At 52.1% G+C, this 23,935-nt stretch overlaps 1 protein-coding gene across 2 annotated transcripts in view; it reads left to right on the top strand.

Moving 5' to 3' along the window:
* SYNE3 (spectrin repeat containing nuclear envelope family member 3) overlaps nt 1-23,935 on the top strand; it is a 94,188-nt gene that overhangs the window by 10,126 nt on the left and 60,127 nt on the right. The window contains exon 1 of one of the 2 annotated variants that reach the window (XM_072762241.1): nt 1,623-1,917. The exons of the other annotated variant lie outside the window; for it this stretch is intronic. The gene's annotated coding sequence lies outside the window, so the exon portion shown is untranslated. Of the gene's footprint in view, nt 1-1,622; nt 1,918-23,935 lie in introns of those variants that run through there. 2 annotated transcript variants of the gene reach the window in all.

Here is a 23,935-nt window from a genome sequence, read left to right as displayed (position 1 = left end):
TTTTCTGTGAAGGCACAGATCCTAACTCTCTTTGCCTTGTGGGCCACATGGACTCTTGTCATTATTCAGTTCTTCTGTTGTAGCTAACGCTGCCGTGGCTGTGTGCCTATAAAACTTCGCTTAGGCACACTGGAATTAGAACTTCAGGTCATTTTTACCTATCATAAAATATTGCTCTTTCAATTTTCTTTTTTTCCCCAACCATTTAAAAACAGAAACATCGTTCTTAGCCGGAAAGCTGTATACTGAAACCGGCAATAGGTCACGGTTTGCAGGCACCTGTGCTAGAAGCCCCCTCTGCAAGGCTGAGCGGATCTTGCAGATTTGAGCTAAGTCACTGTTCTAATCATTTCAGTTCTGAAAACTAGTTCGGAAACAGGTCTCGATCTTTTAAGCCTACTGGTTAGTAGGAACTAAGCCATGACTTAGGGCCGGCACTCAGCTAAACCTTAAGTCTAGTGTCGAGGAGGAGAGGCAACTGGAGGGAGAACATTTGTCCTCTGCTGGCTGTGCAACCTTAGGCAGGTGGCTCAGCCTCTCTGAGCCTCCCTTCTTCCATCTGGAGAGGCAAGAATAGTGGCCACATCAGTGAAATGATCAACGCATTTGATCACGTACCAGGCACCCTCTCCAGGAAGGCCAGCTATGGCCTCCCTCCTCCTTCAGGAGCGCAGGTGGATGGGAGTACCTTTTCCCTGCAGCCAGCAGCTCGGCACAGCAGCACTTTACAGAGAAGGAGGCCCGCAGAAGTTACAGAGTTTGTCCAAGGTCACAGCTGATAATACATAGTAGATCTAGAGGGCTGTGTAACTTGAAGGACCCAGCTCTTCCCATGCAATGCCCTTGCAGGGCACCAGAGTGGGGATTAAATCTAATTTAGCTGGGGTGCCTGGGTGGCTCTGTCGGTTAAGCATCTGCCTTCAGCTCAGGTCATGATCCCAGTGTTCTGGGATTCAGCCCTATATCGGGCTGCCCACTCAGCAGAGAGCCTGCTTCTCTCTCTGTCTCAAATAAGTAAATAACATCTTTAAGAAAAAAAAAAAATCTGATTCAGCTATATACTTGCTAAGGGGTTAATGTAGTCAGCATCTTTCCCTTTACAGCCAGGCTCTTGTAACTCCTCTATAGTCTGCCTTAAATTCTTTGGGGAAGGAGCATCATTTGGGGGACCTCACAGACTTCCAGCAGCTTATAGGGGGATCCAGGCTGAGGGTTTTTGTAAATATCTTAAGGAGAACTTTGTCACTCTACAGGGAGCCCTGGTATAGAAGTCCCAGCCTGGAAGCAGGCATCTGGGGAAGTCTTTTAAGTTTACCGGCTCCCCATGAGTGAGAACATCTGTGGTGTCTGAGTCTCTGCGGGGTTTGTGGGGAAGGCTCTAGAAGATTCTAGAAGACTGGATTCAGGGTAGCTGCATGTGAAGAATGGAATCATCAGGGTCTTAGGAAACAAATACCGGCAGTGAGTTCCTAATCGGTGTTAGGCCTTGGCTTTCCCTTCTGTAAAGTGGGGATGGAAATGTCATAATTAGCGGCCTGTAGCCTGAGCACGTGTCTGTCAGGCACCCGCAGTGGGCCTTGCTCTGAATGCACAAAAGAGGGCTGGGGAGGAAGCCTGACCTTGGACTGTGGAGGCCTCTGGAGATAAAGCCCAGACAAGGGAAGCAGAGAAGAGATGGGTGCAGTGGGCCAGCTGCGGTCAGGCTCTGAGCTGGCGAAGGCGGGCCGAGCTGGGGTCTCCTGCGCCCCTTGCACTTGTCTGAAGGTTTCATCAGAGAAGTGAGGATGCACTGACGTTAGACTCGCCAATCAGCTGGCCCGTCTGTAACCTGGAGCATCTCCTTCTCTCTTGTGTTTACCTGAGGACGAGGGGCCTGGACCTGGACGCGCGGGCTGCTGGGAACCCAGCCTCCCACCTGTGAGTGGCTGAGAGGTTGGGGTGGGGACAGCGGTGTCAGGAGTCGGAGGGGGTGGCCTTGGGAGAGAAAGAAAGGTGGATGCACTTTGCCCCAGATTGAGGGATTTTCTGGGATACACGACTTTCAGGGCAAAGGCAGGGAAAGTCCTGGGCAAACCAGGATGCTTGGTCTCCCTGGGTCAGCCAGTCACACAACCCTGACTGTGGCCTGGGGCAGTCTGCGTCACGGCGGGGCAGTGAAAGAGGCATCTGCCCTCCCCTGAGCCCCATGTCTGCTCAGAGCCCATGCATGCGGGGAATCCCTGGCTCTGCTGTCCCCTGGGCTGTGGGTGCAGGACGGGAGAAACCAGCCCTGTGGGTCCTCTGTGGGTCCCGGGCACAGAGCATTTTGTAAATGCTGGAGGGTGAATGGCGGAGGGCTGAGGGTCTCCACCACACTGCGACATGGGACTCAGTGCTCATTCATGCTTTGCCACCCTGCGTGTGCTGTTCCCCGTCCCTTGGCCACCTCCTCTGTGATGCATCCCTTGCCTTCTCACCACAAGCCCTGTCTGCCACCCACACCATGTCCCTCTGAGCTAAACCCTACCCGGCTCCCTACCTGGGCTCCTGTGTTTCTGCATCTTTCTCCCCATACACTGTGAGTCCCTCAAGGGGAGGTCCCCCCTGCCGTAGTGTGTCCTCAGCTGCACTTGGCACCTGTAGGTCCTGTAAAGGTTTCTTGAAGGAATGAATGGCACTGCACACGCAGAGCAGAGAGTCATTCACTCCTTGCTGAGGACCTACTGTGTGCCAGGCACTGTGCCAGGAAGTGGGATGGGAGCAGTGGTAGGTCCTCTGCTCTGATGGAACTTCCTTTCTAGAAGGCTCTAGGATCTTCTAGATTCAACAAGCAGGTAGTAACTGCACAGACCATATTAGAAGGTCACGTATGTTCAGAAGAAAATGCAAAGGAGGAGGGAAGTCACGGAGCCCCTGTCGATTGCCAACAGGCTGGGGACAGGCCACTGCTCCGTGTGGGGAGGTGGGGGGTGGGTGTTGGCTCAGGCCTGGCCCACGCGGCGCCTTCCCATGGAGGCAGCAAGAAGGCACCTTCCCCTGGGGGTGGAGGCAGCCCTGCTGTTCAGTGTGGTCAGCTCGGGGTTGGTGGCATGCAGGCCATCGGCCCCTTCAAGGGAATCTGTGAAAGCCAGCATTGTGTGAGGGGGGTGGTGGGAAACACAGTTTGGAAAGTCAGATGGTGTCCTGTGCCTCGCGTGGGAGCTGAGGGTGCGTCTGGCCCTCCCGAGAGAGAGAACAAAGTACCAGGCTCACGTGCTGGCCGCCCTTCTCCGCCCGCGCTGGGTGCTGGCCTTGCCAGGGCAACGGCGAGAAGGGACCCGGGCTTGTGAAGGCTCTGGTGGCAAGAGCCCGGGAGCCCAGGCTTGTCCACTAGGAAAGGGGTTGGACTCGCTCCAGCCCCAGGCAGGGCGCTGCCGGGGAGAGGGCCAAGGGGGATCACGAGGGTGGCTGACGGCTTCATCACCTTCCGTGGGTTGCATGTGACAGTGGAGTATGTCCCCTGGGACTGATGGGGAGCTCAAGCCCAGACACAGGTCCCCCTCCAGGAGGGGTGCAGGGCCACAGCACCCTGAGATTGGGACACACACTGCTCGCCTGCGCCCCAGGGGATGGCTTCCACCTGCTGCCTGGTGTGGGAAGCCCCTGGTGCTGAGGTCCGGGGAATTCGGGTGGCACCTCAGAGTCCACGAGGATGTCACTCGCCTCTGTGGGTGGCACCCTCATGCTGAGAGGTAAGAGAGGAACAGAAGCCAGTCCACAAGCAGGGGCCCTTGGCCTCCCAAAGACACATCTTCAACCTGGCGTCTTGAAGTCCTGGCAGGAACAGGCATGTGCTAATTATAATCTGCACAGCCTGTTAACAGTTGACCTTGGACTCCAGGGAGGTGAAGGTTCCCCTGGGGGAATGTCTCCAGGGTGCTGTGAGGCTTGCAGATATCAGGCAGGGGTTAGGGAAACAGGGGTGGGCTCTTCTGGATAGCCCAGTGGGTTTCACCTTGCAGCCTCAGCAGAATGGGGACAACGTAAAACCTCTTGGGCTCTGCCAAGAGGAGAGAGGAATACAGCGGGATTGCTTGCTCTGTGACCTTGGGCGGGTTATGTAACCCCTCTGAATCTTGATTTCTTTATAAAAAAGCAGTCATTCCTATTCAGCGGTGGCAGGGAGACCTCACCGAGCTGGTGTGCATAAACACCAAATACAGTGCCTGACACCAGTAGGTGTTTACCAACGGTAGTTCCCAGCCCTCTGCCCCTGAAAACTCCTGGAGGGCTTCCTGGAGGCAGCGATGGGTACAGTACGCGTAGCCAGGGAAAGAAGAGCATCGAGGGGAGAAGCCCCAGGGAGCTCCTGCTGCAGGGAGAGGAAGTGGGAAGTAGTGGGAGGTAAGGCTGCAGAGGTACAGAGGTACGTGGAGAAGGACCTCAGCTGTGCTGTTAAGCCTTGAGGATTTTCTCAGTTGGGGGTTATGGAGCTCTGGAGGGTTTAGTCAAAAAGGCCTTGACCGTGAGCCCTTAAATGCCCCTTTCTGCCAAGGAGAGAGGAGTCTGGTCCCTCTGCCTCCTGCAAGCCTGGCAGGCTTCTGGCACAGGAGTGGAAGCACCCTGATGCCTAACGCTCAGGGACCGGGCATGGCTTTGGCTCTGCGGGGCTGTGGGTCTCCCCAGGGTTCACTGAGCACAGCCTCCAGGGCTCCCTCCCTCCGCGAACTCCCATCTGGAATGAACAATTCAAGTTATTCTGTTTTCTTTTTCTTTCTTTCTTTCTTTCTTTCTTTCTTTCTTTCTTTCTTTCTTTCTTTCTTTTTTTAAGATTTTATTTGTTAATGAGAGAGAAAGAGAGAGAGGCAGAGACACAAGCAGAGGGAGAAGCAGGCTCCCTGGAGGGAGTCTGATGTGGGACTCGATCCGGGGACCCCAGGATCACACCCTGGGCTGAAGGCAGGCGCTAAACCGCTGGGCCACCCAGGGATCCCCATTATTCTGTTTTCTAAATGAAACCTGAAGACCATGGGAGAGCATTTTGTCTTACCTTGAAAGAATGCCGGGCTTTCTCATCTGCCTTGTTCTTGGTGATGCCACAGGCCCGGGGTCAGCAGGATCTGGCCCATGTGGGTCCTTGTGGGTCTGAGAGGCAAGCCCTGCTGTGCCCCATGCTCAGTGTCAGGCTGTTGTGTGCTTGTTGGTACCCTTGTCATCCTCGCTTTTCAAACAAGGAAACCGAGGAACAGAGAGGTCAATAAACTTGCCCAAGGTCACATGGTAACAGCTGGAAACAGCCTGATTCAGTCCAATACTGGCTTTACTTCAAAGTTTCTATCTTTTCTGTGCAGCCTAATGTGACTGCTGGGCTTAATATTTATCTGAACTTATTTGGAAAATCTAGCAGAACAACAAAATTTCTTATTATGTTGTTACAATATGTTACTTTAAATAAAACCCTTTAATATATATATATATTTTTTTTTTTTTAAGCAGTAAAGAAATTGGAATTTCAACAACGTACCTATGATTCCACTGCTCTAAGAGAACCTCTTGTCTTTTTCCGTATCCCTTTTTATCTTTCTCTTTTTTTTTGACACAGCTTTTGCAAAATTTACCAGCAGGAGTTGGCAAGCGACACAGCCCACTGGCCAAATGCCACTTGTTTTTATAAACAAAGCTGCTGGAACAGAGCCATGCTCGCGGTTTGCATATTGCCCCTGACTGTTTTTCACACCACAACAGATCTGAGTAGTTGTGACAGGCACCATCTGGCCTGCAAAACCTGGGATACTCCCAATCCTTTCCAGAAAAAAGTTTGCCGACCCCTGGTCTAGAATGCATGGAGTCTTTTTTTTTTTTTTTTTTTTTGTTAGCTGCAACCTCATGCCAACGTGTCAGCCGTCACATTTTTTTCATCGTAAATGGCCCAGAATATTCCATGAAATGATCTCACAAACTTTTCCTGATCGTTGCCATTTTCATGGACGGTTATTTCACATCTTTGCTTTTGTTTTGTGTTTTTCCCTCCTTTGTAAATTTATTATTTATTTAGAGCACTTACGTAACACCTGCTGCTTCCCTGCGCTGTTCTAAGCACTTTACCAATAGAACTGCCTTTCTTCTCAGGTCAGTGATAGGAAGATCGTATTATTATGACCCCCATTTTAAAGATTTTATTGGGGGAAGCCCGGGGGGCTCAGCGGTTTAGTGCCATCTTCAGCCCAGGGTATGATCATGGAGACTCGGGATCGAGTCCCATGTCGGGCTCCCTGCATGGAGCCTGCTTCTCCCTCTGCCTCAACCTCCTCTCTCTCTCTCTCTCTCTCTGTCTCTCATGAATAAATAAATAATTTAAAAAATGTTATTGATTTATTTGAGAGAGAGAGACAAGCAGGGGGAGGAGGAGAGGGGGGTACAGGGTTAGCAGAGTCCGTGCTGAGTGCAGAGTGCATCGCCAGGCTCGATCTCATGACCCTGAGACCATGACCTGAGCTGAAATCAAGAGTCAGGTGCTTAACCGACTGAGCCACCCAGGTTGCCCCTATTACTCCCATTTTACAGACGAGGAAGTAAAGTCAGAGGAGTTAACTTGATTTAGGTCTCAATCTGCTAAGCAGGCTAGCTCTGGAGGCTTAGCAGCTTTTAGGAAGTTTCCAGAAGAGGCGGGCCTTTGTGACCGGCTGTGAGGGGCTCCAGGGCACTGACTCACCAGGATGAACCCTGCCCTGTACTCCCCTGCCCTGCTCAGCCCAGTCTCTGCACATCACGCAGATTTGGCTATTCTATGGTCTTCCTTGTCCCCAGCCAGGCAGCTAGGGCCCTGTGACCACAAACTCTGTTTCTTTGTAGAAAAGAGGGTTGGCCGCCGATGCTGAAGAGAAAGAATGTGCAGGGCCAAGAGAATGATGTGTCCTGGTCAGAAAAATACCACGTGGGTGGAACCAGCAAGAGTTGATCAGGGGCTCTGCTTTGTGGCCAGAGGGGTCTGGGCTTGCTCACTTGTTCAATTAAGCGATAAATTTGCAAATTCTCTAGTCACACTGAGAACAACGACGACAAAAACGCCATGTGAAGTGTCCAGCAACACAGAAACGGTCAAGGATGGTTCCACCCGTGGGTCACTTATTCTGGGTCACTTATAACTGTTGATGGCTAACACCATGGGTGGCGTGTGACAGGCTCGGTGTTAGTCTTCCCCGAGTCAGGGGGCCTCGTGACACCTGCAGACCTCAGCAGGAGGACCAGGGGACCCAAAATGCAGCAGAAGATTCCAGGCTCAAGGAGCCCTTGTGGCCCATCCAGGGGCCCTCCCACAGGGCCACGGGGGACAGATGAAAATCCCTGGTCCATAGAGATGTTCTGAAAGGTGGATTCAGTGAGTGCTTCCCACAGGACATGTGTACTGGTGGATTATAGGTCTCTGGTTGAGAAAGGAGCTTTGGAGATCGGGCTGGGAGGGAGGCCGTGGGAACGCTGATCGCCGTGCCCATCTTCCAGAAAAGGGAGACTGGGCTGTCCGGCCACCCCGAGGTGCAGGACGCGGTCAGTTCTCTTCCCCTCTGTGATCTTCACACCCACCGACCACCACGCAGAGTAGGCGTTGAAGCAAGATTTGCCATTAAAGGCACCGGGCCTCTCCCCACCTTTGGAACGAGGGAAACCAGGCCCCATGTGGTTCTCGCTTGGAGGATGAGGCGAGCCCCACCCAAGCCTCTGCCTTCTTGCTCGGGGTCCTTTGAGAGCATCCCCTTCATCTTTCCCTGGCCTGTCTGGATGGAATGAGAAGTTGCAAAGAGGGAGAAGGAAGAGCTGGGTTTTTCTCAGCCTCCAGCTTCTGGAACCAACCCTAGGCCCGAGACCCCTGCAGCTGGGATTGGTGTCCCCCTCCGGCCTGGTTCGTTTTGAGCCACACACCCAGGAGGCCCCCTGGGAAGGCGTCACCAGGCCTCATCAGTGGTGACCTCAAGCCCGTCTCGGGCTTGTCCCCATCTCAGCCACGCTCGCTGTGCTGGGCGCTTGGTCGGTCTCAGCAGCCGGGGTTCGCCCCCCAGCTCGTCTGCCTCTGCAGGCAGCCTGATGTGTGATGGGAAATCCTGTTCTGACTCAAAAAAAGGAACTCCCCTTTTTTTGCCTTTCTGACTCACTTCCTCAGTTTGCTGACCATTTTTGCAGCCTGGCATGGGGGCTGGAGCCAGACAGGCATGTGCCTCAGCAGCTCTCTGACCTGAGCAGGACAGTTGGCCCTGCTGAGCCTCAGTTTCCCCATCTGTAAAGTGGCATAGTCATTCCTGCCTTGATGTCTGTGGGTCATGGATGCACGGCGTCTGTCCGGCGCCTGGCACACAGCAGGTGGCCTCCCATGTAGGAACTTTTGCTCACATTCTCCCCAACCCACAGGAGCCCCCTCTGGCATCCAAAAGTCGAGATCCATGGTGAACTTGACACCCACCCAGGGCATTTGTAGGTCACAGATGAGCCCGGGGTGGGGACAGTAGAGGAGGCGGGACACCTGTTACCCACCAAACAGCCTTGGCCACAGTGCGTGGCCGGGTGCGTCGCTGGCTGAGGGCCCAGCTACGAGGACAGGCTTCAGGCACAGACACTGGTGGGGGGCTGGAGGCTGCTCTCCACAGCTCGTCAGATGTTCACACCTTCAGCCAGTTGTCCAGAAGAGATCTGTAGACTTGAACCCTTGCCCTTGTGTTGGAAGAGCAGGTTTGTGATGAGAAGGCTGCCTTAGGGAAATGACACTTTACGAGGCATTTCCCAGCATGTGGCCCGAGGTGCCAGGTTGCAAGGAGCCTGTTCGCTCCCACGTTGTTTTCAGATGACTGGGCGGATGCTGTCTGGCCGCTTGTAGGTCTGTCACTGATCAGACGATGCTACTCCCTTGCTCACGGACCCTCACTGGCTCCCTTTTGCCTGCAGACGGAAGTCCGTGCACCCCTTTGAATCCCCTGCGGTTCAGACCCCACTTCCTTCTGTCACCCTTCCAGTGACCCAAGCCCGCTCTGCAGCCAGAACTTGGCCTTGCATTTTTTCACCTCCCAGCTTTTGCTCACACTGGTCCATCCACTTGTCATGCTCTTGGCCGCTTTGCATCTTATCCAGATCCTGCTTATCCTCCACATATCAGCCAGGGTGTCCCTTTCTCTGCAGACCCCTCCCTGGGTCTCCTCGTCAGCCTCATGACTTCTGGTGTGCTTCTCCACTTGGGCACCTGGAACACCTTCATTGAGAGTTCGTGGTCATGCAGACCATGAGCCTTGTAACCTGCAGGCCGCACCAGGCTCCCTCAGCACTGGGCACATCTGGATACTAAAGTCACATGATCTTGGATTTGACTCCTCATCTTCCAGCTACTAGCTCTGGGACCCTGGGCAGGCCATGCAACTTTCCCATCTCAGTGTCTTCATCTATAAGGTGGAACTGAATATTGAGACCTGACTGTCTAGTACAACAAAATATTTTTATGATTAACTCAGCAAAAGCTGTTGAATCGAGTAGCTTCTCCCAGGGAGGGTTTGCTCCTCATGGGAATTCCCAGCACCAGATGATGCGTCCTTGAGTTGAAAACCCTGGCAAACTCATTGGAACGTTTCCCAGGGCCTCGTTTTGCTCCTCTGAGACTGCGCAGTGTCAGCGGGCTTGTCATGGTGATATGGTCCTGGCCACTGGCCCCACCTCCTGCTCCCAGGCTAGCACTTTGCTCAACCCATTGGGCTGCCTCCAGCCCCTCTTTGGAGTGTCAGAGTTGGCTTTATGTTTGTTCCAGTGTGTGATTTGAAAGTTTTAGGCCACTCATATAATGCCTGTAAGCCTGGTGTGGATGCTGACATGGTGTCAGGCTCTCAGAAGCAGTCTGGCCCAAGTGGCTGGCTGGGCTGCAGCTCTCGAGTCCAACAGACCCAGGTTCAAATCCCAGATGTGCCTCTTAGGCGACTATAGTGACCAGTTCTGAGATTTATTTTATTTTATTTTATTTTATTTTATTTTATTTTATTTTATTTTATTTTTATTTTATTGAGAGAGATTGCAGGAGAGCTAGTTGGGGGAGGGACAGAGGGAGAGAGAAAATCTTAACCCGGCTCCATGCTTAGCAGGGAGCCCAACGTGGGGCTCTATCTCCCGACCCTGAGATCATGACCTGAATCAAAATCAAGTTAGATGCTTAACTGACTGAGTCACCCAGGTGCCCGTAAGATTTTAAAGTGAAGTTATTTCAACTCTCAGAGACTCAGTTTCCTTATCTTTAAAGAAGGGACTATCATAACAACCTTCAAAGTTATCTTAAGGGTCAGGTGAGGTGATGCATGCCTACAGAGGGAGGAGTATGTTGGCTGGCACCTAATACATGCCCAATAGATGGAAGGTACAGGTTCATCATTTTGAAAAAGATCTCAACTAGCCCCTTAGCTCCTTATATATGGGCACACCACTGGTAAGATGCAGGGTTTGGATTCCCAGAGGGAAGAACTTCCTTATCCCCTGAGCTATGTAAAAAGAAGATGGGCTGCCTGGAAGAGGTAGTGAGCCACCCGTCACTAGAGGTGTGCAAGGGTCTTGGAGGCCTTTTGGTGGGTGTGTATATATATACATATATGTGTGTATATATGGGTATATTTTTAAGGAAATTCAAGCAAAGATGAGTACTTAATCTAGGTCTTTTTGAATGACCCTCTTAGTTTTCAGATTCTGATTATTTCTTTAAAAAACAGCTTTATTGATATAATTCATATCATATAAATCACCCACTTAAAGTATAGTTTGATGCCTTTTAGTATGTTCACAGAGTCGTACAAGCATTACTGCGATCATTTTTAAAAGATTTTTATTACCCCAAGGGGAAAACTGTACCACCCCCATCCTCCCCCCAATCCTCCCCCTAGGCAGCACTAACCTACTTTCCATATATTTTTTAAAGATTTTATTTATTTATTTATTCATGAGAGACACAGAAAGAGACAGAGGCAGAGACACTGGCAGAAGGAGAAACAGGCTCCAGGCAGGGAGCCCGATGTGGGACTGGATGTGGGACTCGATCCCGGGATTCCAGGGTTACGCCCTGGGCCGAAAGCAGGCACTCAACCGCTGAGCCACCCAGGGATCCCACGTACTTTCCATTTCTATAGATTTGCCTGTTCTACACGTTTCCTGTAAGTGGAATCATGCAGTATGTGGCCCTTTGGGATTGGCGTCTTTCATTAGCATCATATTTCAGGGGCATTTATATCATGGCATCATGGATCGCTTCATTCCTTTTTCTTGCTGAATAATATTCCATGGTAAGGATATAACATTTTACTTACCCATTCATAAGTTGGGTAAATTGGTTGTTTCCACTTTTTCGGCTATCATGAACATTTGCGTACAAGTTTTCGTGTGGGGACATACTGTAATTTCTCGAGTAGATACCTAGGGATTGCTGGATCCTCTGGTAACAACTATATGTTCAGTCATTTGAGGAATTGCCAGGCTGTTTTCCAAGTGGCTGCACCATCATATATTCTCACCCGCAGCTTATGAGGTTTCCACTTTTTCGACATCTTTGCACATACTTTGTTATTGTCTGTCTTTTTCATTCTAAGCATCCTAATGAGTATGAAGTGGTATCTTATTTTGGTTTTAATTTCCATTTCCCCGATAGCTAATGACGTTGAACATCCTTTGATGTGTTTATTGGCTATTTGTACGCACATCTTCTTTGAAGAAATGCCGTTCAGATCCTTTGCCCATTGTATAATTGGGTTTTTGTCTTTCTAGATAGAAGTACCTTATCAGGTAAATAATTAGCAAAATTTCTTTCATTCACTGGGTTTTCTCTTCACTTTCTTGATGGTGCCCTTTGAAGCACAAAAGTTTATAATTTTGATAAAGTCCAATTTTTCTAGTTTTCCTTTGTTGCTTGTGCTTTTGGTGTCACGTCTAAGATATCAGTGCCTAGTCCTGGGCCGGGAAGATTTATGGTCATGTTTCCCTCTAAGAGTTTTATAGTCTGGCTTTTTATAATTTGACCTTTGATCTATTTTGAGTTACTCTTAAAGAAAAATTTTTTTAAAGATTGTATTTATTTATTTGACAGAGAAAGAGAGAGACAAGCAGGGGAGGGGCAGAGGGAGAGGGAGAAGCAGATTCTCTGCTGATCAGGGAGTCTAATCTGGGACTTGATCCCAGGACCCCAGGATCATGACCTGAGCCGGAGGCACATGTTTAACTGACTGAGCCACACAGTCTCCCCTATTTTGAGTTACTTTTTGTCTATGGTGTGAGGTAGGGATCGAAGTTCTATCTTTTGCATGGGATTATCAAGCTGTCCCAACAACATTTGTTGAAAAGACTCTTCTTATTGAATTTTCTTGGCACCCTTGTTGAAATTTAACTGTCTGTAAATATAATTGTTCATTGTTTCTTTATCAGTGGGTCAATTTGAAATGTGCATTACATAGGATGTATTTATACCAAGATAAATCCTGGTCATAGCTCTACCACCGAGCGAGATCTTGGGTGGGTCTCTTTCTGTAAGCCTCAGTCTTCCCATTCATAAAATGGCACAGCTAGCTAAGAGGATTCCTCAGAAGTGGCCCGATTGTTATATGCTGAGATCCAGGGAGGTCTCTGCAGAATTGGCTCCTTGGGGTATCCCATCATCCTGTGAGACCAGCCCTGCAGCCTGAGATCTGGAGCCACTCTCAAATCTGGAGGCAGTGTTGGCGACTCCCTAGCCTAGGCTGGCCCCATGAAAGCCAGCCCTGTTTTTCCAAGAACAGCGACATTGCGCTCAATTAGTAAGCAACACCGCTGACCTCTTCCATGCCACATATGCTCTGTGTATACAGAGCAGATGAGACATGGCCTCCGCCCTCAAGGGTGACAGTCTATTGGGAAGGTAGACACATCCACCAGCAGTCATGGAGCTAAGTGGGGCATGTTGATTGGTGCACCAGGACCAGGGGCTGTAGGTGCAAGGGGGAAATGGCAAAACATAGCTTCGCTGATAAGGCCATAGGCCAGGCCCAAATGCTCTAGGAAGTATTTGGAGAACGTTAGTTGAGCTGTTCTGGACCTTCACAGACCTTTCACCCACCACCTACCTGTGGCTGTTACTTAACTGACACCTTTGGCTTTCCAGCCATCCCTAACACGCCAACCAGGTAGTACTGACCACTTGCCACAGGTAAAGTGATAAGGGGATAAGGAGAAGAAGCCTCTGGAGCCTGACTGTCAAAGTTTCAATTCTAGCTTTGCGTGCTTGGAGGAAAGTCATTTAAGATCTCTGTGCTTTGTTGCCTTATCTGTAACATGGAGCTAATAATAGCACCTCCTTTGTAGGGTATGGCACAGAGAGCTAGTATGAAGGTCTCCAGCTGTGACAGGTTGGAGTTGAGGGTTAGAGCAGTGTAGCATTTCCTCCAGCATTTACTCCCGCCTGCTTCACAATGGCTGGTGATAGCCCATGGCCATTGGGGGCTGTGACCTGGGAACACAGTAGTTAGTCTTTCTGCCCCCAGCAGAGAAGATGATCATTACAGTCCTGGGCATTTGGATAGAGTGGGGCTTCTTGGCCACATAGAATTCCCTTACTAAGAGTGACTGTGTTAGAAAAAGTCCCGAGGTGAATTGGATATGCTCTTTCCCTGCGAGACAACTTTCCGATTTAAATCTCAGAGAGGGGACGCCTGGCTGGCTCAGGGGTTGAGCATCTGCCTTCAGCTCAGGGTGTGATCTTGGGGTCCCAGGATCGAGTCTTGCATTGGGCTCCCTGCATGGAGCCTGCTTCTTCCTCTGCTCGTGTCTCTGCCTCTTTCTCTGTGTGTCTCATGAATAAATAAAATCTTTAAAACAAATAAAATAAAGTTCAGAGAGGATGGAAGTCAGGTGGCAACTCTTGCTTCCACTTTACCAACAAGGAGACATCGGAGCCAGTGTTCCCTAATCCCATGCCAGGGCCCACATGCCCTGCAGGAAGGCTCTGATACTGGGTTAGCAGAGTTGCTGTTGTCTATCCTTCCCATCCCTGCCTTTCTCGGGTTTTTCCCTGAACCCACAGCCTGTGTACATCAAGGACCAGTAAGACCAGAGAGATGAAAAAAAAAAAAAAAAAAAAAAAAAGACCAGAGAGATGCTCCTTCTGGTTCCATACTTCTTCGTTTTAGTAAAAAAAGCATCAAGCTAATAATTATCAAGTACCTGCTACTAAGTGCCAATGGGAGTAAATATTATTCATTTTTTTAAGACTTTATATATTTATTCATGAGAGAGGCAAAGACACAGGCAGAGGGAGAAGCAGGCTCACAATGGGGAGCCTGATGCGGGAATCGATCCCAGGACCTCAGGATCATGACCTGAGCCGAAGGCAGGTGCTCAACCACTGAGCCACCCGGGCATCCCCATAAATATTATTCTTCCATCCAAGTACTAACCAGGCCCGACCCTGCTTAGCTTCCAGATCAGACAAGATCAGGTGCATTCCAGGGGTGTGGCCATAGACAGTAAATATTATTCTTTATAATTTCCAGATTTACCTATCTCTTGGCAAGTATTTGTAGTACCTACTATATGTCAGTGTCTGTCCCAGGCACCTTGATCAAGACAGGCAAGGGCCGCGTTCAGGTGCAAGTTTGAGTTCAAACAAGAATAGGCCGAGACCAGCACAGTTGGGGAAATTGTTGATCTCCATCCCTGGTGCGAGGAGACCCCGTGGCAGCCACTGAATTATTAGTTCAGTGCAATTAATTCAGTGCAATTAATTAGTTAATTAATTATTGTGCAGCCATGCACGTCGCTTTCCAACCCTGGGAGCTGAGGGAGCACAGAATAGAACCCCCACAGAAGCCCTGTTTTAGAGCTTAGAGAGACCAATGCACATTACATGCTTCTGGCTGTTGGTTCAAGGGTTTTGGCCTCAGAGAACCACCTGTTCAAGGAGCCGGCTGGCAGGCCCCTGGAATTGGAGCGGATTCCTGTTGGCTGTGTATTCCTGTCACTCAGCTACTCACTCCTCTGGCCTGCAGCCCTTGGGGCCAGGAGCTGAGCCACCAGCACCCTTCAAGGGAGGGGTGCCTGGGAAGTGCTCTGCAAAGCTCGGCAGCTTAGTAAGGCAGCTCTAGGTACCGTGGCAAGTCCATCAGGTGGTTGGCCTTGGGGACTGCAGATTAAAACCGCGTTGAGCCCTCGCTGCCCACCTGTTAGAAGAGCTAAGATTGGAACACCTGGCCTTGGGAGGATGTGCGGGAACCAGAACCCTCGCACGCTGCTGGTGGGAACCGACAGGGGTGCGGCCGCTTTGGAAAACAGTCTAGCAGTTTCTAAGACATGTAAACATAACACCTACCGTGTGAGCCAGCCACTCCACGCCGAGGTGTTTCTGCAAGGGAAAGGAAAGCAAATGCCTGCACACAAGTGTTCAGAAAAGCTGAAGACTGCCCCTCCGGGGGAGGACTGCAGAAACAACCTACGGTCTGCACAGACTGGGGGATATTATTACTCAGCACAGAGAGGAATGAGCCATCCATACCAGGCATCAGCAGGGAGGTATCTCAGAGTAGTTGTGCCGGGTGAACGGAGCCAGGCCCCAAATACGTACGTACATATATACATAGTGCATCATTCACTTTATGTGAAATCCTCCGGAAAAAAGGCAAAGTCATCTCTATGGACGGTGCACACATCAGCGGTTGCCTGGGACGGGGTGTGGGCAGAGGGGGGAAGGAATCCAGAACCTGGGATGGACGTGTTCTTTATCTTGAATGGGGTGATGGTTTTATGGCTGTACCTGCCCGGACCTACAAATGGTACAACGTGACCATGTGTTTATTCATCAATTATGCTCCCAGGAAAGCTATTAAAAAGGAAGACAACCCCATCTCCAGTCAGTGGGTCAACCAGAGGAGTCCGACCCTGGCCTTCTTCAGAGAAGTCTAGAAACAGGAATGGTGAAACACCAACAGCGCAGTCCAGCTGCGGGCTCCCATGCTGGGTCGGTGGCTTACTAGCCAGGCCGTGCCTCCCAAAGGCCCAGTTTTCTTTCCGTGAGATGGAACCAGTAGGGATCATAACTGCCTCCCAGGTCGGGAGGAGAATGTGGGGAAAATCCATGGAAAGTGCTTACTAAACCTGCAATAAATGGCAGCATGCACAGGGCCCCTGGGCTCCAGGGGAAGGGCAGGGCCGTTGTGTGGGGTAGGGGGGGAGAGAGCCTGGAAGGTCTCCCCCTCTGGGTGGCTGTTAAGGGGATCTTGGAAAGGAGAACAGGCAAGAGTCTGTGGGAAGCAGGTGTGGAGGGGTGTGGCAGGGGAGGACTTCCCTGTGCAGAACCAAGCCGGAGGGAGAGGGAGGGGGAGCACCCAGGCTCTAAGCTTCTGGAAACATTCCCCGCGTGGTGCAGCGAGGTGGGACTCTGGTTAGGTGGGAGCTCCATCCTTGAGGGTGGAGAGGAGCTCTCACTTCATCAGCCCATGCAGGGCTTCTCAAACTGGGATCTGAGGAAGACGTCTTTCCGGAGGCCACAGGTTCTATGAGAAGTTTTACAACTTGTCCCCTAAGAACAAATAAAAAGTTAAAAACTACACATCGGTGCAACGCTTTCGAACTGCAAGACATTTTCATCTAGCAGAAAGCTCTCATTTCTTTAGGATTTTATTTATTTATTCATGAGGGACATAGAGAGAGAGGCAGAGACGCAGGCAGAGAGAGAAGCAGGCTCCATGCAGGGAGCCCGATGTGGGACTCGACCCCAGGACCTGGGATCATGACCTGAGCCAAAGGCAGACGCTCAACCACTGAGCCACCCAGGGGCCCCAGAAAGCTCTCGTTTCTAAAGTCCGAGTTGCTCAGAGCGGGTTCTGAGAACGTGTTACTGTGCAGCCCTGATTTTTCCTTTGAAGAGGTTTGCCTACGTGTTCTTGGATCCGGGAGCTGCAGGAGGTGTGTGGCAAGGTGTGCGCAGTGGCTGTGGCCAAACTTGCCCCCATGGGCTACCGTGTGGACTATCCAGACAGTCTAAAGACGGGGTGCTGGTGGGGAATGGGGGGAGTGCTAAGGAAGGTCAGGCCGGAAGGCCAGGCAGGTCTGGTGGGTTCAGGAGCGACTACTGGAATTGCCCCTCTCTGGGGAAGATTCCTCCCTGAGAGAAATTGTGAGGCCTGGAGGAGGGGCAGGGGACCTCTGTCACTGCCATTGCTGTCATAGATGCTGCCTGCCGTAGATCACGTGAGGAGGGAAGGAGGTCAGGGCAGGTGCAGGGACTAAGAAGGGCTGACATCCCATCCTGGCTTCCATCCCGTTGGGCTAGGTCTTAGGGAGGGGCCTTGGGGCCTGGGCAGTGACGGAGCACTGTCCTCCAGGCCCAGAGCCTTGGTGATGTCATCCCCCGGGGTCCTTGGGAGTGCGAGTAGGTTTTTACTGACCAGGCAGGGGATTGAGTCACGGCCCATTGTGTGAAAAACCAACACCCACCTACTGTTCTCTCCTGAATCAGAGGCCAGGAGGACCGCATCGATTGGCCTGGGCAACTTCATGCCTGTGGTGTGAGGCCCTGTGTCCCAGGCAGGTTGGACTGGTGCTCTGACGCCCTGCCCAGCACTCTCTGACCTGCGCCTGATGGCCAGTCCCTGCTTCCTTGACCTTTGACTGTCCTGCCCACACTGCCAGCAGCTGGCTGGGACCCTGGGGCCGGTGCCTCTCAGGAACCCCCTCAGGATCCCTACAGGGAGCCCTCCCCTTCGAGGCCTCTGATTGGCTGCCCTCCCTGCACACCTGTGCCGGAGGAGCCGTGGCCCCACACCTCGGAGCCACCTGCCCCACCCCAGGGACGTGTTCTGCTGCCCCCCACCCTGCATTCTCTTTTCCTTGCCCTGTACATTCTCTACCCTCCCAGATAGTCATATTTGACCTTTGACCAGGCTTGCCAAGGTCAGTGTCCTCTGGGTAGAAATCTAGGCATCCTCTGCACTGTGCCTTTTGATGGAGAGCTTGGCTTTGGTCAGTTTAGAGAAATCAGAAATGCTGTTTTACGGTCAATGTTGGGGGCACGAACTGGGCCAGAGAACAGCTGGTTTTCCCTGCCAGACACCATTTATCCGTGATGGGGGGGCTGTTTGAAAATCGCTCTCAGAGCCCTTGCTGTGAAAGCCATCCCTGGCCCGTCCTCTTTGTGGCTGGAATTGTCACGTGGACCCTACAACCCTGTTACGACACGGGGTGTCTGGTGTGAGCATTCACAAGGCGGCGGGCAGAGGGGGCCGTGGCGTCCTGTCGGTGTGGCTCTGGGCCCATCCCTCAGCCTCTCTGAGCCTGTGCTTCCCTCCAAAACGGGACAAAGCCCAGCAATTGTTCCCAGCTCTGGACTCAGACACCTTAGCGGCTGTTGCAAGATGAAACAAGGTGGTGTGAAGCTCCGTCCCCGCCTTTCATGCTTTGCTCTCAGAATCACCTTCTCCGCATGCCACGTGAGAGAGGATCCCCCAGGAGCATCCTGGTGCGCCGAACGGTGGCCTCGCCACATCATCGTCTGCCCTCCGTGAACAAAAGAGCGCGTTCCCAGAATCCACTCGGGATAAGCTTTGGGATTAAACCCAGCTGCATGCTCAGTTCCTGAAATTCCATCCGCGTGCGTGAGAGCAGTGGGAATGAGTCGGTGGAAACTGTGGCAGGGCAGGGATGAGTCACCGAAGGGGAGCGCATCCCGTTCCCCGGGCTCTGGGTCAGTGCGTGGCCAGGCCGGCGGAACAGGCACACTGGGCTGTCACTGCCCATAGAGCCTGCCATGGGGGCCCGGGTTTACTCAGGTTTGCATCCTGAAGCCTTCTGGGTCCCGGAAAAAATGCCTGTGACCAGGCGCTGCGTGACAGGCTGCGTGGCAGCAGGGGCCAGCTTTCTGAGCAGAGGCCCAGATTTACCCTGGAACTTAGATGTTCATCACAGAGGATCTGCAGAGGGCTGGCCGCCCCAGGCTCCCTGGGCTGCATGGGCAACCCTCGGGGGTGGGGGTCCGCAGGCAAGGGCGTGGAAGCTGCATAGAGCCATGGTGTTTAAGAGCAAATTTGGACTCTGTCCTGAATTCAAATCCTGCCCATTCTGCTACATCCCTCTGGCTTTGGGCAGTGTTCTTAGTATCACTGATCCCCAATTTTCTCAGCAATAATGGAGGGGTAATAACAAGTCTCTCACTGGGGCCTTGTGGGATAAATGAGCTAATAGCTCTAAGTCCTTCATCCCAGAGTCAGGCACACAGAATGCCAGATACTTGTTGGTTATCACGATTATTATCCTTGATCCTGCATCCACCGCTTTTGGCAGGCCTTTTTGCCTTTCTGAGCCTGTCTCCGTCTTTGTAAATTGGTACCAATAGTGGCCAGCCACGTAACTGCCACTCTGTGGCCCTGACTGTGGCCCTCCCTCTGGCTAGGTCCTAACAGGATGCTTACAGCGCCCAGATCACCAAAGGGCGAGCTGAGTTGGAGTGTTGGCGCATTCCCAGAGAACGTGGGATTGAGGCAGGGGACTGCCCCCGCCTGGTCCTTATGGTGTCTGCCCCTTACAGGTGGCCCCTCACCCCACCCTCCGGCTTCAGCTTTGCAGCATCCTGGGAGGGGAAGGGATGGGGAGGGAGGGGCCTGTGCTCACTGAGCCTTCAGGAGACAGGGTTTTGAGCCCCGGTGGGCAGTCAGCGTCCGGCGATACCCAGCTCCTGCTGCCCAGCAGCTCCCAGCCCTTCGTCCCTCCAGTGTCGTGGAGAAGGTGGGGACACCCCGGCCTCTGAACACCTGCCTTCCTGATGAGTCCCCCCTACCTTCTAAGAGGAAGGCACAGGTGGAGAGGAGGAGGCTGGGTGAGCTCCCCCCACCGTGCAGCCACAGCACACAGCACGAGGGGGAGCCCCACTTCTACTCAGTGGCCCCCTATGTCACCTCCCTCGCAGGTCAGGGGTGCCCCGAGGACTCAAGGCCAAGCCTAGCACAGTGTAGGCCCTTTATTATGGCAGCCCTGTTGGTGCCCTTCTCTTCCCTTTAGGCTACATCATGTTTCCAGCACTTTCTGCACACAGCACATGTACTGACCACGCTTCTGCCCCCATTTTTTCCTGAACTTTCCCCCCCAGGCTCTGGTTAAGCTCTCCCCTTGTGATCTGGAGGAAGCCTACCAGTCTCGCCAGCCTCCTGCTAGCATGTGGGTCTTGCACACCTCTGGCTCTTGACCCAGGTTCCCTCTGAACACGTGATGTGACCCAACTTGGCTTTATTCTGTGCCCTGGCTTGGCTCGTCTGTTGTCAAGGCAAAAATATCCTGTCCCTTCCCACTGTCATTTGTGACAACAGGACGCTGGAAACCGGGGCAGTTTGGCTGTGTCTCTCTCTCCCCTCCGTTAGACCAGTAGCAGCCCGAGCCGCAGAGGGCCTCGTCCTCCTGCCCGGCCCTGTCACCGATGCCTCAGAATAGCCCAGACACACTCCTGGAGGCCCAGCCTCCTGCCACCTGCAGCGGCAACCCAGGGCTGCTGCTTGGACTTGGAAATGGAAACTTTTTTTTTTTTTCTTAAGCCCTGAGTTCTTTCTTTCTTTCTTTCTTTCTTTCTTTCTTTCTTTCTTTCTTTCTTTCTTTCTTTCTTTCTTTCTTTCTTCTCTTCCAAATAGTTTGGAAAATACATAGTCCCCTTTTTAATACTATGTCCGTTCAACCAATCCAAGAAAGACAAACAAACTTGCCAAGGATGCTGGTGCTCCTCCGGAGAGGCATGCGTACCTCCGTGCTCACTCGCACAGCCTTCCTTCCCAGTCCGTGGCCTCCTGCAGCTGCCCCCCCACCCCCGTGGGTGCTGCCCCTCTCTACCCTCCCTGGTCAGGGGCACTTGCTGGAGGGTAGAGATAGTCATGCCCTCCCTCGACCTGAACCCTCACTGGCTCTTGTCCCCAGAGGCCAGCCCCGCCTCCTGGACGTGGCTCTGAAGGCTCTGATCTGGCCCTTGCCACCCCAACCCCTGTCCAGAGTCCCCTGGTCACCATCTCCCTGTTCCCACGCTCCAGCCCCCCCCCCCCCCCCCCCCCCGCCCCGGGGCAGGAGCCTTCCACTTATCCCACCTGCTCCAGGCCAGGTGACAGGCAGGCCCTCCTTGGCTGTTTCTCAAAGCTCACGTGGTCTGTCCCCCCACACCCAAACCCAGGGCTGTACCTCTGCCCCTGGCTTCCACCCGGGGAAGTCCACGAGGCTCCCAGTAAACTCAATTGAGGGATGCTTACAAGGACCAGCAGTCCTGCTCCTTAAATCAGTTGTGGATGGGCTTGGCTTTTCTCCTGCCCATTTGATTTTTAGCTGAAAATTTTCCACCCTGTGGAACAAAATAGGCTCTCCTTCCTCCTGGCTGTGAGAAGGCATAGAGCAGAAATCCTCCCCCCCCCCAAGCTCTGGGGACCCAGAGGGAGCTACAGATGGAATTTAGGGGTGAAGACCTTAGTCTTACTGCTGCGAACCTCTACCTGTGAGCAGTTCCTGCCATCGTGCCGGGGGCAGAGCCAAAGCAAAGCCCCCTCTCGCATGACCAGCTCGGGTAACGTTGTCACATACGCTTTTATGCTGCACTGCAGTTGGAGATACCTTGAAATGTTGTCCCTCTCCATCACTACTTCAAAATTAGGGTAGTAATAAACCCCACTCTTAGCTCTTTTGATTTAATGCGTTAATAAAAAAGCGTGTGCGCACGCATGCATGTGTATCTCATTAATTTAGTCCTTTGATAACTATGGGTTTTTAAAAAGATTTTATTTATTTATTTAGAGAGTGAGCTGAGGGCGGGCGGGGAAGGGGCAGAGCAGGAGGGAGACAGAGAATCCCAAGCAAGCTCCCCTCTGAGCTTGGAGCGCCACCCAGGGCTTGATCCCAGGACCCTGTGATCACGACCTGAGCGGAAACCAAGAGTGGGATGCTCAACCAGCCAAGGCACCCTGGCCTCCCGATAACTGTGTTTTAATATGATTGATTTCCTTTGTAATTCTTTGCATTTTTATGGTTGGCATTCCAAGCCTCTGCTCAGAGAAGGAGCCCACAGAAGTGCAAGAGCGGTCCCACATCCCTCAAAACCTGCACCCTGGCCTGCAGCTCATCCACCTGCTGCCCACGCATGCGTTCAGTGCGCAGCCTTTCTCCCGGGGCCTCTGCAGGCAGGCCTGGCTGGGAGCACGTGCTTCATTCCTGTGCAGGACTCTGAATGGGAACAAAACGGTTGGCAAAACAGGCCAAGAGGCCCCCGGTGTCTTGAACGCCACCTGCAAGCTCCCAGGCCTTGGGCATTTCGAGCCAGAAGGGCCCTCCCAGGCCTCCCTGCTGTTGTGATTAAGCTGTCCCCACCATCAGAGGCATGGGGAGACTCCTCTCTGCCCCTCCCATTCCTTTTGCTTTGTAAAGTTACGTAAAAGCTGAGCTTTTGGAAGCCAATCAAGTCCCAAGCTAGACAAGAGATTAAAGACACAATGAACCAATTTAACCGCCCGCGCATCCTAATGTGCTTTACAAACGAAGCTTTCAAAGACAGGGAGTGGCTTCAGGGAACATATTAAACTGCTAGAAAAAAAAAAATCAAAACAGCTCTGAAAGGAAAACTGGACGGGCCACTGAGCTCTGAACTGCAGGCCCAGATCCCACCCCCGCACGTGGATTGCATCCTCCAGCCTCGAAGGCCTAGCTCGGCGCCCACCCGGCGGGGGTGCTCAGCATCTCAGTTTCTCAGTCAATGCTTGTTGAGCGACCAGCTGCTGAACCAGAAGGAAGGGCCGGCACACAGTTCAATCATGTGAAGAAACTGGGTTTGTTTGTTGTTGCTTTTAATTTTTCTTTGTAAAGTGATGCTTGCTCCCTAGAAAACTCACAAAGCGTCTGTGGAAAAACAAGGAAACAAAACCCCCAGCTGCACGTTTCCACCATCCACAGGCGAATCGCCTTTGACCAACTGGCCTCCAAGGACACTGCCAGGAAAAGAGAGGCCTGAGGTCACATGGGCCCCGGCTCGAGCCACTTCAGCCCACACCCCCCTCTGCTCTAGTTAAGTCACGGGGACACGTCATGGCAGGACTGCCCGACCTCTTCCCATGAGCGCAGTTGCTTGTGGTTTTGTTTGCTTCTATTAGTTGTAGAGTCGTACCTACTAAATATACAGTTTTGCCTAGTTTTTGGGTATCATCGTAAGAATTCCCCATCATCGATTCATTTTCAATGTACTTTTTGTGGGCTGCTTGATACCCTGAAATGCAGTGTGCCTTCCTTTCCTTACCTAATCCCCCCACTGTTGGGCATTTGCGTATTTATTTCTCGTTTTGTTCTGTTTTCCATGGTGCATTAAACTTTATACCAATTCCGGGCTGTTTCAACATCTGCAGAGCGCTTCCTCTGTGCAAGGCGTTGTGGGAGGTTGCGGATAAGCTACACACAATCCCTTCACCCAAGATGCGGATATAAATAACTTTAATCCAAAGCAGGTTATAGTTGCCATAAGCAGACAGCTAGAACTGGAGTACAGAATGGTTTTGCCTGGGCTTCATGGGACTCTAAGAAAGTTAAGTGCGAAAATCTGAGCTTCTGTGTCTGCAGCTAAAAGGTGAGGGTCAGGGAGCAGAGGGCAGCGTCGTGGAGGGCTGGTTTACCTGGTGGGGGGGGGGTCCATGCTGGCAGGCAGGTGGCCCCTAATACGCTAAGGTCAGTTGGTTGTCCGTGGCTGCCACAAGCCAGGTGGTGTGTGGCTCGGTGGAAAAACACCAGTGATGGTCTGTGGTGGACCCAAGCTGGTGGCAAACTAGCAACAAGACACCTGGCTACATGGTTGGCCCTGGCCCTGGGACCTTTATATTCCGGTGAGTTTCCGGGGCTGGCATCAGCTTGGCCGATGCCAAAAATCGTTTCCTAGGTTGAGGCTTCTGGGTCCATGCAGATCGTGATTCATTATGTCGTGGCCATCTCAGACCACATGTGTTTGGGGATTCTCTTTTGGAGG

This window comes from Vulpes vulpes, chromosome 6, assembly GCF_048418805.1.
Source record: "Vulpes vulpes isolate BD-2025 chromosome 6, VulVul3, whole genome shotgun sequence".
Taxonomy (NCBI): Eukaryota; Metazoa; Chordata; class Mammalia; order Carnivora; family Canidae; genus Vulpes; species Vulpes vulpes.
Note: the sequence above shows the minus strand (reverse complement) of the source record. Positions and strands in the feature narration are given on the sequence as shown.